This window comes from Brachycentrus maculatus, unplaced genomic scaffold (genome assembly GCF_059751285.1).
Source record: "Brachycentrus maculatus isolate JH-2025_06_01 unplaced genomic scaffold, ASM5975128v1 h1tg000238l, whole genome shotgun sequence".
NCBI classification, from domain to species: Eukaryota; Metazoa; Arthropoda; class Insecta; order Trichoptera; family Brachycentridae; genus Brachycentrus; species Brachycentrus maculatus.
In genome coordinates this window covers 307,024-321,778 of record NW_028280989.1, presented here as the reverse complement: position 1 = coordinate 321,778, position 14,755 = coordinate 307,024, and the positions used below count along the sequence as shown (strand labels likewise).

Here is a 14,755-nt window from a genome sequence, read left to right as displayed (position 1 = left end):
GGTTGGTAGTGAAATTTCTTATAGTATCTCAAATCTTGTGAGAAATACTACTCTGAATTTAAAGGATATTTATCCCCACACACAGAACACATAAGACAACTTTTCCTTTGATATTGTAAAGTTGTTATTTTTCGCTGTTGGTCGACTCAAGAAAAACCAGTAAGAGTCTTTCAATTGAAAAGATTTTGCCGGGTCATTCGGCGGCGAGCGAGACAAATTTTTATGTTTTTACTTCTCTTTTGCTCAAGTATGTGCATACGAGTAAACACAATCTCCACTCGAAACGAAGGTAATGGTGTTTTTCAGGTTGAATTAGTGGGACGAGAAGTCCATAGGTATTAAATACCTGATGATGACAAGGTTGAAACCGGTAGGTTAAATTGTATTAGTAAAAAAGTGGTTATAACACAGTGGTTTCATTTTTTAAAAACATCTGCGGAAAACATTCAAGAAATGCATAGGTATTGTTTAATTTTTAAGTTTTATTTACTCTTTACAAATGATGATCATATAAAAGGGACAAATTTTAGGCATGTAATTGTAGTAGTCATTATAATGTAAAGTAGTTTTATTCCGATCAGGTCACTATGTATGTAAAATAATTTGAGATTCCTCTTACCACATCGCATCGTCCTAAACTCAACGGCTCCTTGTAAGCTAGATGCATCGCCAGACCAAGAGACGTTAGGTGAAAGAGCGTTAGTTAGAAGTTCCCATATTATTATATTAAACGAACAGGCGTAACAAAGAGTTACCTTCTTCTCTGTATACTCTCCCGATACAAGCAGATTGTCGGTATAGCAAACAGGGAGCCAGACCACTGAGGAGGTATATGGAGTGGATGGGTATAAAATAATTTAGCCAATGATTTTCGGTTTAGCGTGGTGAAGACGGCCAATCATTATTTCTTTATGAGGAGCTTTAAAGATGTGAGATGTTTTTGAGTTTAGCAGAAGGAAGAGGTTCATAACAAATTGGTAACTTGATCAGATCTTGATCTCTTTCTTTGTTATTCTCGTAATTTTCTTGTTTATTTCTGATTTGTGAAATAGAAATCGGCAAATCTTAAAATCGGCATTTAAATTAAACAGAAGTATGTACACTTTCATTATCCATTTACATTAAAATGGGTATTTTATAAAGTAAACATTAATTTAAACAGCTGGAATAAATGCCTTAATTATATCGAGGAATCTACTCACTCCAATATAATTTGAAGTATTGGTGGAAGAATTCTCATTTTGGGCAAAATGACTGAATAAAGTAAGTTCGCATATTGGATAAATCGCCAGTCTATTAAGTTAAATTATTTGAAGTAAGCCAGGAGCACAGGGTGTTTGAGATGCTCGAAAAAGCGCTTGTGGATAGTTTTATACTGCGAAGTATAAGTTTCCTTAATACGGAGGGCATAGGAGCTAAATTGGCCCATCAGTGCCCGCATTCTGGCTAAATAAGTGCTTACCTAAGCTGGAAACTGTAAAGTTTTACTTTAAATTAATCGCTCGAAAGAAATATCTCATTATGGTTATTTGAAGCAATCGCGAGTGCTGAGAAGATAAGTGGTCGGACGCTGGTTTATCTTGATGCATCTGTCTAGGGAAACTTTTATATTATCTCTTAATGATTTTGCCACCCTGCAGATTTTTTGTTCACAAAATTGAATCTTAAAATTACAAACTGGAATCCATATTTAACACTGAAATATAAAATGATATTTTGTTCATATTATGAACTCTAAATTTGCAGTGCAACAAAAATATTTTTTAAAACAAATAATTTAAAACATTTTTAAAATGTGAAAGGGAGCTATACGATTTTCAAGTTATATGGGTGCATGAAAAATGAGTTTTTGAGGTTAGGAATGCTATTATCTACACAGGGTATAATAGTCATAAAGCACAGGCATGGTTATGTAGGTACCAGGGTTTCACACAAACGAGGAGGTGGCCCCACGCCGGGTATATATCAAAGCTAACTAACGCGATGCAAAGCCACATATTTGCATCTATCTATGTGCGAACTTTCCTACTTTAACCCTTTTGCATTTAGACCAACAAGGTTATAAAGCAGAGTTGCCGCAGGTTTTGTCGCGGCGCCGGCGATACTATCAGGGCATCAGAAACTGTTGAGAATAAACTCCACACACTACAAAACACTTTCAAAACCGTTGGTTTTTCTATTACCAAAGTTTGAAAAAGGGAAAAACACAATTTTGTAATGAATCTTCTATTATTCTTCAATAGCCAATAAGCTCATTGCATTCGATGATCATTTATGACTTTTTTATTAACAAAATATCAATTTTCTTTTAATTATTATTCTTATTATTTTTTACTTAAACTTAAACACATATTTCTTTCGATTTAGACTTAATTGGTAAATATTGGAAATTACAAGGAAAACCTACGATTAAGTTTGAAAAATTGAGATGCCATATTTATGGGAAGTTGATTCGGTGGGATTCTAGAAGAAAATTAACAGAAATGTATTATGGACATGTAATATTGTTTATACGTATCAACAAAGATGAAGAAGAATAAGAAAGTCTGGGTATTTACAGGGCTTACGACATGTCATAGGTCAGTTAAAATGATAACATTCACCATTAATAACACAGCAATATTCACCATTCTACTACTATACCATACTACTCAAATTTTGGAACATGATAATATCCTTTAAGTAACATGTTTTTTTTAAATTTATATATTTGAGTTCTCGACATCATGGTGAGATGAGTAAGCTTGTTGTTTTGCAAAGATCTTCATTTAAATGAATGAAAGATTTTTCTCGAATTATTTAACATACTTAGAAACATTTGAAAACATGATTAATTTTTTTACTTAAGCTTATTATTTGAAAAGTATTATTCACAATATTTTTAATGTGTCCAAATCTTTCCCATTAAGGGGTAATTTGAATTGACATATAAATAACCATATTAAAATATTTACAGTATTTTGAGTGTGTCCAAATACTTGTTCACAAAATCTGGATTATCTTCAATTACAGGAGTTATTTTCATATTATTCAGCCCGTCAGCCCCGTAAATGCCCAGACTTTCGAATTCTTCTTCATCTTTGATGAAACGCCAAAAAATTCAATCCTTGCTCACAAATATTTATTTTGTCGAAGAGATATTTATACAATAATAATAATAAATAAAACCCTTATCCGCACCCCAATGGTGCATAGGGCACTGTGTCTTATAAACGCAGTGTTACCATGATCGTTTTATACATGAAGGAAAGGTGATCAGCCCTCCGCTTCAGGTACCAGTCCATGGTAATATTGAATAAATATTACAGTGAAACAATCAGTTTATATTTACTTTTTACCCCCCTTGGGAATCGAACCCGGGACCTCCAGAACGGTAGCCGAGCGTGTTGACCACTACACTACGGAGGCGGACAAAATGTAGTTAATAATATGTCAATATAAATAATTCCTAAGGGGTCAAGCCTAGATTTGAACTTCTCCGCAAAGGAGTTATTTACACTCAATATATTGGGAATAAAAATTTAATTCAAAATGTCTTATTAAAGTTTAAAAAATATTGCATGAAAAGTTTTTAAATTATATTTTTGAAAATTAATTTAAAATTCAATTTAATATTTTATGAATAGAGAAGTTATTTGTTAATTATGCGGCCAAAAAGCTTTTTTTGAGTTTGAGACTGATTCGATTTTGTAAAAAGTTATGTTGAAATTTCCACGAAATTAGTATGTGGGTGTAAGAGGTACGTACGATAATACCCTGATCCCTTCTCTACACAGGGCGGAGAAAGCCAAACAAAAGGCATTAAAAAAGTTTATCGCTTGCATGTTCGGGATTATATGAAAAGAGGGTGTAATTAACATTTTATTAAAATCCCTTGAATATATATAAAAAACGCGAAACCCTGGCATATATATTGTATAAATTACGACAAAATAAATACCAAATAAACTTACAAATAAAGTTCTTGCTCAACTTTAAAAAAAACAAGGACTAAACACAAAATATTTAAATGTGATTTCTGAATAAATTAAGGTTGTAAAATCTTTTTATTTGGCAATTTTTATTTTTGGTTGTTAATGGTTTTCTCAATTACAGATAATTTATAAGTGTTTGAAATAAGGTGATTAATAAGACAAACATTTATCGGATTATCTAACAAATAAATATGTATCCCTACATGCCTTTTTAACATATTTTAAACATATATTTTAAAATGCTTTTTTTTCTTAATCAAGGTTTTAAGCAAAAAAATGCAAACTGTTTTTAAAAATAACTGATTGTGTATACAATATTTTGTGTGTCCAAATACTTCACAAAATCTGGATTATCTCAAATAAGAGTCACTTTTAACATTATACTTAAAAAATCTTCATACTAAAAATCTTGCCTCATCCCACCATGGATGTCTCTCGTGAAGTCTGATGATGTCATGAACTGTGTCGAGTTTAATAAATATATCTAGAAGTTCTAAGAATTTTAATAGTGTGGTTGTCAATCATGGGTACAATTGGTGAATGTAACACGTGTGTAAAGTGATCACTTAAATCAGCCTATGACGGTCGTAAGCCCTGTAAATGCCCAGACCTCCATATTCTTGTTCATCAATGTTGAGATGTAAACAATAACTGGTTGTAACTGAATAAAATAATATTGTCAAATTATTTTCTGAATCAACATATTATTTAAAAGAACATTGTTATTGAATAAAACGAAAATATTCACATAAATTTAAATGTAAAAAAATATATAAAAATGAAAACAACACACTTAATTAAGCCAATCTGGAAAAGGGCTACCAGGAGTACATAGGAAGTCCTGGATAGTTGGAAGCAGCTGTTATACGCATTACCATATTCCCTCAGCACTGGGATTTCTCCAATAGCTATGACCCTAAAGAACCATTACACCTCATTGGGTTTCAGAGAATGGAGCTGTATCAGCTTGTATTCGCGATGCGGCTTGAAAAACAGAAAACATCAAGAACTCCAGTCAAAACAATATACTTTCATACACAAAATACATTTTTTAGTGAACCCGGCATACAAAACGTAAATAAATAATTAGCTTAAGTTATTTTGAGGGTAAATAAGAGGCATTATCTTATTAAAAAAATACATATAACCGTTTGTCCGGGAATGGTTCGTTCTCAAATTTCATACTGCTATTTTTTTTGTTCTGAGTATTTAACCCGAATAATTTTTTTTTTTAAAACTATCTACATGAATTAGTGGTTCTTGAAGTGCGCTCCAGGATGCCTCTGGAAAACCTCTACGAGGGGTCAGCAAACAGTTGGTAAAAAAAACGTTCTTCCCATTAAATGGAAACAAATTTCTTAATTTATAGTGGCATCATACATACTGCGTTATTTTGCGAATTATATTATTGTATGTTGTTTTGTATACTGTCGTGGATGACAAATGTGTAGTGTCAATTTGATTATAATTAAGTTATAAACATAAAACCATATATTGCTTGTTTATTAGTTCCATAAAAGATTTCATGTTTTTAAAAGGGTTTCGTCGCTAAAAAAACTTTTAGAACCGTCGATCTAAACCATTGTTTTGAAATTGAATATTAAAAGGCTACGCAATAGTATATTGATAAAACCAATGATAAAGCGCGAAAAAAAACTTTTTCAACAATTTTTTATTGATATCTCAACGAAGGTAAAGATGTCCATAAATATGGAAACATTATAAGCCTCTGCATTTAAAAGATTAACAATAAAGTGTGATTATAATCCAGGATTCGAACCTCACATACTAATATAAGAGTTTCTGCTTAGTAAAAAGCTTCTTTACATCTCACCAATAGATGTCTCTAGTGAAGTTCTAGTGATTCAAGAACAAGGTTTCTAAATTGGTTCATATATATATATCTTCCAAGAATTTGAGTAGTGTGGTTGTCAATAATGGGTAGAATTGGTAAATGTTACAGGTGTGTAAAGTAATCACTTAAACCAGCCTATGACGGTCGTCAGCCCCGTAAATGCCCAGACTTCCATATATTTCTTCATCTTTGATGAGATGTTAAAAATAAGATTAACAATATGTCATCGGATGGTTTAAGTGTTCAATTTATATATTATGAAACTTTGTTTGTTACATGTATGGTTGAAATAAGTAAGTTTTTATGACCAGGAACATTTATGATATCTATGTTACATACTAAGAGACGTTTGAAAATATCATTTTCGATTTTATTATTATATTTATTATAATTTTTCAAACAGTTTTTATTTGTGAACAGTAGTTTGGGCACATTAACAACTCAACTAAGATGAAAAAAATTATTAAAGTTTATGTATTTACAGGGCTTATGACCATAGGCTGAATTTTTTTATCACTTTATACATGTGTAACATTCACAACATTTTGAGTGTGTCCAAATACTTGTTCACAAAATCTGGATTATCTCCAATTACAGGAGTTATATTCATATTATTTTTTATTAACTCCTGTAATTGGAGATAATCCAGATTTTGTGAACAAGTATTTGGACACACTCAAAATGTTGTAAATAAATTATCTGGTCAAATTATAAGCTTAATAATAAAAATGAAAATGGTATTTTCTGGCGTTTCTCATGTGTGTGATTATAATCCAGGATTCGGATCTCACATACTAATATAAGAGTTTCTGCTTAATAAAAAGCTTCTTTACATCTCACCAATAGATGTCTCTAGTGAAGTTCTTGTGATTCATGAACAAGGTTTCTAAATTGGTTCATATATATAGAACTTCCAAGAATTTGAGTAGTGTGGTTGTCAATAATGGGTAGAATTGGTGAATGTTACACGTGTGTAAAGTGATCACTTAAACCAGCCTATGACGGTCGTAAGCCCCGTAAATGCCCAGACTTCCATATTCTTCTTCATCTTTGATGAGATGTTAAAAATAAGATTAACAATATGTCATCGGATGGTTTAAGTGTTCAATTTATATATTATGAAACTTTGTTTGTTACATGTATGGTTGAAATAAGTAAGTTTTTATGACCAGGAACGTTTGTGATATCTATGTTACATACTAAGAGACGTTTGAAAATATCATTTTCGATTTTATTATTATATTTATTATAAATTTTCAGTTTTTATTTGTGAACAGTAGTTTGGGCACATTAACAACTCAACTTAGATGAAAAAGTATATTGAAGTTTATGTATTTACAGGGCTTATGACCATAGGCTGAATTTTTTGATCACTTTATACATGTGTAACATTCACCGTTCTATCTATGATTGACAATCACACTACTCAATGTTCTGAATTTGTATATATCCTTTGACACGTTTATGTAAGCCCTCGGCACCACATGTAAGTTTTTCACTTGTAGTTGAGTGAGCTTTTTATTTAACAGAGACCCCTATGAAATGTTTGTAAGATTCTTTCCGATTTTTTTTAATTAAGAAACGCTAAAATAGAGGAGAATAAAAATATCTCCTAAGTAGACGAACCCAGATTTGTGAACAAAGTCTTGGACACGCTCAAAATATTGTGAGTAAACGTATTTACCTTATTTATAAAGAGAAAGATATAAATAAAGAGTATTAATACTGAAACCATATTTTAGACACAAATTTCATAACCCAAACATGTTGTTATTTTACTTTCTACGTCATCGTTATTCTTAAGCGAAACTAAGCACTCTTAAACAAAGGACCCGGAATCTCTCGCACCCCTATAATACATACATATTGCAAAGTAACTGTGTGTTTCTCACAGGGAGTTACACCTTCTGAAATTCGTTAGCACTCACGTGCGCATATTAAGCGTTGTATACCTATATTAGGAACAAGCTTATGGATTAAACTGTGAGACTACCAAGCCAAGACTTAATTCTAGATACAACCAGGATTTAACATTCGGGTACAGTCTGGAATAATTCCACGTACCCGCCTAAAAATATTTCCTTTAGATTAAATTCGCCATTTTAATAATACTCGAATTTTATCTTCATCATTACCTTTAATCAATATTCTCGCCTAAAAAAGGATCTGAAGTTTAATCGGTGATACAGGATATACACTGTTCATGAAGGTTTCTTCTTATTAAAAAACTTACTCACAATCAAAGATGTTGTTGATGAAAAAAGATGCTTTTGATGTTTACAATAAAATTATAAATATCATTTTAAAATGTTTATCTTACATAAAATGATCACTTAAACTAGACTATGACTGGTATTAAGCCCTGTATTCCATACTTCCATAATCTTATTTTTTTTATAAAGACACTAATAAAAAAATATGTTAGTAGAGTTTTCATATATAAAACTAAATACCGGTATAAGGATTTTATTATACATTAAAATATCAGTAGATTAAGAGTTCAAACGAGGTTGTAAGATAAAAACTTCAAAAATATCCATCAAAATCAAAAAATTAATTGATAATATCAAAATTGAGTCAAAATACGGTGTAATCTAAAAAATAAAACTTAAATTATCTTTAAATTATATGAACACTAACTTAAAGTTTAAAAACCATCCAAAAGAGTATTTTCATAAATGGTTGATTATTTTGAACGAATAAGAATATCAAAAACTCCTTTAGCAAATACTTACTGTTCTGAAACTTTACCATTACATGTTTTAATGAACTCTTATAATATTCTTAGAGATAAGGTAGAATACAATAAACCTCTAAAATGGAGAATAGTTTTTATATCGTAAAAACGAATAGTTTTATTTGGTGATATTTCGGTCATTGCCGAAGACTAGGAAGAAAATATTCACGTTTTTGCCGTATTATTAATTTTAAGTGTAAATACGAAATATTCATTTCATTGATTTTGAAGTTAAGAATATATTTATCAGCTGATTCGGCAGTATAAAAATATGATGAATTTTTTTGAGTAAGCTTTTTGAGTAAGTCTACACATTAGGTAATCGAACTCATACGACTTAATGAAAAATTATTGATTTTTGATCTAAATTACACCCGGTAAATATCACTTTTTTCTCAAAATCTATTATGACACGTGTTTTGATACATTTTGCACAATTTTAAAACCCCGCATGTAAAACTATTCACGTTTCAAAGGCAAAACTCTAAAATTTACATGTGTGATAATAGATTTTACGGAAAAGTGGTATTTAGTAAGTGAAATTTTAATTTAAAATGAAGAATTTTTCATCAACTCATATGAATTTCATTCACCTACTATTCGTGGGTATAAAATAAACTGAAAATCTTGAAATGGTATTTTTTAATAAAAGTCACGTTTTCAGTAGAACTGCACATTTGAGTAAATTTTGTTAATTCCTCTGAGAGGAAACCTCTCTAGACTCCGCAGTAACATAAGGTGGGACAAATTAGAATTTCAAGGAGGTGAACACACGTGGCCGGCGCAATGCTAACCCGGCTCCTTACTCGTGACGTAGTTATTCCTTGGGACCATAACTTGAATTAAATTGAGAACAATATTTACCCGGGCGACGAGATAAATGATATTGCAGTGTTTAGCGGTGTTTACGCGCACATGTGCCTTCAGGAATGTTAGACGAAATGAGGAAGAGGCTAGCATAGTGTAAATATTTCAAAATGTGCACAATACACACTCGTCATAATTACACATACCCACATTTATATGAATTCGTTTTATGTACATTATTGACATCTAAATATTGATGAAGAAGAATATGGAGGTATGGGTATTTACAGGGCTTATGACCTATTATTTATCACTTTACACACGTGTAACATTCACCATTCTACCTATGATTGACGACCACACTACTCAAATATTTGTAACGCCTAGACATATTGGATGAGTGAGGAAATTTATGAGCCAAATGAAATTGGAAAAAGGAGAAAAGGAAGATCGAGAAAAATTTAGCACTATCAGATATGCCTAAAACTTGAAAGTGGTCAGGTTAGGAGTCAAAATAATCGGCGGTATGTATGTGGAGATGTGAAACTTGGAAGAGGCGAAGAATGTTTGCAAAGACAGAGTGATGTGGCGTTCTATTCTCTCTTTCTATCTCTGCGGGGAAGCGGCGTGATGGTTAGTTAGCTACTTTGCTATTATACTATATATTATATATATTAATCTTCTTTTTTATATATGTTGAGATGTGAATATGTAAAAATAACTTCTCAGTGAAGAAAATTCAATTTTTTGAACAAGTATTTGGACACCAAAATGTTGTTTATTTTATCTAATTTTACAGATGGACTGTTCGGAATAAATGACATTGTAATATAAACATATACGTATTACAATCAGTATAGACATTTATACTTTATTGTCAAATGTTGGACAGTATTACAGTTTGAATCCATGGAAAACACAGTTAGTTGCGGTAGTCTGAAAGTGACTATGTCCCTTAGAGGCATTCTCTTGAAAGCAAACTTGCCTCTGGAAACAGTTTCCGATGTCCAGAACCTCAACTTGCACTAGTTGAGATCTGAATGCATTCTCTGTTGGTTACACATCGCGATTGTATTGTACCGTAAGTGGCTCATTTGTTTACTCTCGACCCCTACTGCTGCTGACGCTTTGTGACCTTATACAAAATGAAGTTAGTTTACTGTCCCCCTGTTTCTGATAACTATATGTTGTAATATTGTATTAACCATAATGGTGCGTACTTCAAAGATTCCAAAAGAATAGATCATCATAAATATTTTAAAGGTGTTTCAATTAAGATTGTATTTACAACATTTTGAGTGTGTCCAAATACTTATTCACAAATCTGGACTATCTCCAATTAATTTTTAAAAAATAAACAAAAGATTTATTTTTTATTTTTTATTACTTAATGTGAATACAAAAGTTTTTTAAATAAATTTAATTATTTTTTAAAATATTTTTTCTTTTAAAATCTTAAAATAAATAACGCAGTTCTCTCCTATACCGGTTTCGAGACGAATCCGTCTCTTCGTCAAGACAATCACTTCACCAGCAGACAATACTACAGGTTACTACCATATTACTATTCACACACTCACAGCTACACAAAATGTGTAGCATCACATGCATTTTTTTGTCGATCCTAGAAATAACATCCACCAAGGATTGCAAAACAACATTCGCTAATGGCCGAAATCTAACATATTTTATGAATCTTATATTTTACGGAGTCATATAGAGAATTTTCATAGAATCTTTCTATGAAATATGTTATAATTTTTTTAATCACAAATTTAGTGTTCCTAGTATTTATGATATCATTATTGAAGCATGTGAAGTCCAAACCTCTATTTGAGAAAATAAAATTCCGTAAAATTTCATTATTTTTATTATAGTTAGAAAAGCAATTATTTTAGGGGGTGAACAAAACGGACAACGTCAAATTGTTGGCGTTAAGAGGAGAGCAGAGGGATATACTTCACAAGCGCTGCAGGTTGTCATAAAATGAAGTCAACGCAATATATAATGTAACTGTCCGCGTCGCAAAACAAGAACAAGCACTACTTGACCCTACAAATATTTCAGTTTCCAGTAAATTCCATTTCAATTTAGTAACAGGGTACTTAAAACAAACACCCTTCTGACTAAACTGTCGCAACCGACATTTTTGCTGGGTTTAGCTAGGAATGGTTTTAACAATATTTTTCCAATAGTGTCCAAACGATGGTTGATAAATGCTGTGTTTTTCACACCAGAATTAAAGGGACTATTTAAAAAGATCTTTTACAATAAGCATCTCATCATAGATAACAAAGTTGCTGAGAAGGGAATATGGAAGTTTTCATATTTAGCATCAATATCATTGGACATTGGGTGGTTTAGGTTATCACTGTGTTTACTTTCTAATAAATTTGTATTTATAAATATAAAATAATTGACCAAACAATATGTAAAACAAAAAAGTTTTAAAGCATTCTCTAATATATAAAATAAATCATTAAAATAACCTTTAATGCATTACCAGAAGTCCATACTTTTAACAATTACAATTTTCAATAATATATGCCTCCCTGAAGTGTGCTTCGGAAAACGTGAATTGTTTTTCTCTTAATAAATAAATAAAAAAAAATATATCTGAAATATACTGTTTTTCATCATAAGTTTTGGGCGAATGTTATAATGTGTATAAATTGGTCACTTTAACCATCCCTGCTATCCATATATTTTATATAAAAATTAAGAAGATTCATTAATTTTGTAAAACCGTTTATTTCTTGAAAAAATGTTTTAAAAGTTTTCAAATAGTTTGTACATTTTGATGTAAATGCTTTTTTATAGAAGTTGAAATTAATGAGCTTGATTAAAAAAAAAACCAAATAACAGGGTTTATTTTAAGACCGAAAAGATTTGAAAAAAATGAAACTGAAAACATCTGTTTTTTTTATACATTTGAATATTTCATATTAAACAGTGTATTATTATACGACTTCCTATGAAAATAAAAATATTTCAACCTATAAAAATGGATAAAAAGCAATTTATCAAAACTAGTTTATTTTTATAAAAAATGAAACCTTTATGTTGATTTTAAATTTATTTATACACTTTAAAAATGTGTATAAATGAATTTCACGAATGAACTTTTATTTCAAATTTTTTGGATACTATCTCGGTAGACAGAAATAAAAATAAGCCAGAAGGAATCCATTCGAAGTTTATTCAATCTCATTTAAAACAGGATAAATTCGATCGTTATACGAAATAATGAGAGTTTTCCATGTGTAGAAAATAATTTTATATCGACATCCATTCCGTGTATGAATTAAATCACCCTTCATTAAAATTTACCCCTTGTAACTTAAGCTAGGAATATATTGTTACTCGGACCGCAGAAAATTAGATTGTCTGATTGCTAAACCTTTAGTTTGTAAAATAACAAATTTAACATTCAAGCACATCTCCAATTGTTTTTTGTTGTTATTAAAACTATGTAATGTCCTATTTTTATTTAAGAATTTAATCTCACGTACGACTTTTTTTGATAAATCTAGTAACACAAATAATATTTTTTTTAAATAGTCCACAACATTTTGATTATGTCGAAATACTTGATTTCTAGTGAAATTCTAGTGATTCAAGCACTGTGTTTCGAAAATGAGCAATTTACATAGAAGTTCCAAAAATGTGAGTAGCGTGAATGTGTCAGGTGATCACTTAAACCAGCCAATGACGGTCGTAAGCCCCGTGAATGTCCAGACACTTCATCTACGTCATAAATATCAACAAATAATATATTTTTAGTCTTATCAAAAAAGAGTTTTTGTAGTATAAGAATTAGATTTGCTACGAACGTTTTGCTTGAATGTTTTATATTTTTATGTTTTGTGTTTTATATTTTTTTTTGTGATTTTACCTTCGTCACCGAAGTATTTAAAAAAATACTCATGCTCCGAAAAGGGGGATTTGAATGATCCAAGCCCTATTCATGGAAAATTGTATTTAATAATAAAAAGGAGCTCGCTAAGAACATCGTGCAGTGAGTAGCATGTTCACAGATTGACTGCGCGAATCGTGAAACGAAAAATTCCCAATGATTAGAAGTATTTTTTTTTAAATTACAAAAATATATAAATCATAATGCTCGAATGATTATAAAATTGTCTAGTAAACGTTGTTTTAGGAAGATTTTATAGCACCCTCTTAGGTCTGGGTAGGTTAAAAATTAACTATTTTAACTGTTGGTATTAAAGGTAGCTGGAATGACGTAATATATAAATAATAAAAAAAAACTTTTAAAACATGCCTCCGTCTTATCTTACTTTACACTCACTGGAATCAGTATAGGGCATGTAGTATGATATTATTTTTACTTTTTATATACGCGTCATTTTTGTAACACAAAATTGAAACGTATCCTAATGTCCCTGGATACATAAGAGAACTAATCTCCTACGCAGTTAGGCCGTGTTTGCTAGTTCACAAAAACACGTCCAAATTATGTCTAAAGAATGTCGTTTCATCATAGCGTTGAAAATTCGTAAGCGGTATTTTTCTCTCCCCTATGTGTTATAGCTTGTACCCTTCATGTTGTACATCGTACCCGTTCTACGCACGTTATACGCTATAAAAGTAATATCTGTTCAATTTAGTCTCTCGTGCGATGTTCTCAGGAAATGGGTAAGGGACAGTGATGAGAAAGCTCTCTATTTTGCGTGCTTTGAAGAAATAACTTCGGGTATTACGAGGAGTGGGGGAGCGAGAACAAGTCCGCAGGGCCATTAAAAAGTATCAAGTGATTACACATTTATCATACCACGCAAGTCGGACATCAGGAAAAAGTTATAAACAAAGAAGCTTTTAAACTTTTCATGAATTATTCTCCTGATTCAGATTATTATTTAACCTTAATAATTAATGAATTCCTTCGAACCATCTTTTAATATTTTCATTGATTTTCCTTTAATATCAACATTAACAAATAAAAATTAAAATGTTCGAATTATGTTTTTTTATCACATAAAGTAAGGATAACTTATATTTTTATGGAAAGTATTTTACAATGATTAAAGAAATGCTGAAACAATAAACGGAAGTATTTTACTTATACATTAATGTATGTACACTTATTGTGTTTTATATCAAATAGTTAAATTCAACGTAACACTCTCCTTATCATTCAACGTAAGTATAATAGTTGTCATATTTAAACAGACATCTATTGCATCTCAAGATTTAGATCATAACAATGTTTTAAGGACAATTTCAGTTTCAGATAAAAATAAGAATAATCCATAGTGCTGGAATCCATTAAAAAAAAAGAAAAACTTTGTAAATGAAACTTAATAAAAATACATAAAATCAAGAAATTTATGGTATAGTACATATTTTTTTATAAATACT

General features: G+C 30.6%; 1 protein-coding gene across 16 annotated transcripts in view; it reads right to left on the bottom strand.

Moving 5' to 3' along the window:
- The window catches only part of Rbp6 (RNA-binding protein 6), a 464,382-nt gene that overhangs the window by 306,198 nt on the left and 143,429 nt on the right, over positions 1–14,755 (bottom strand). The window lies entirely within an intron of this gene.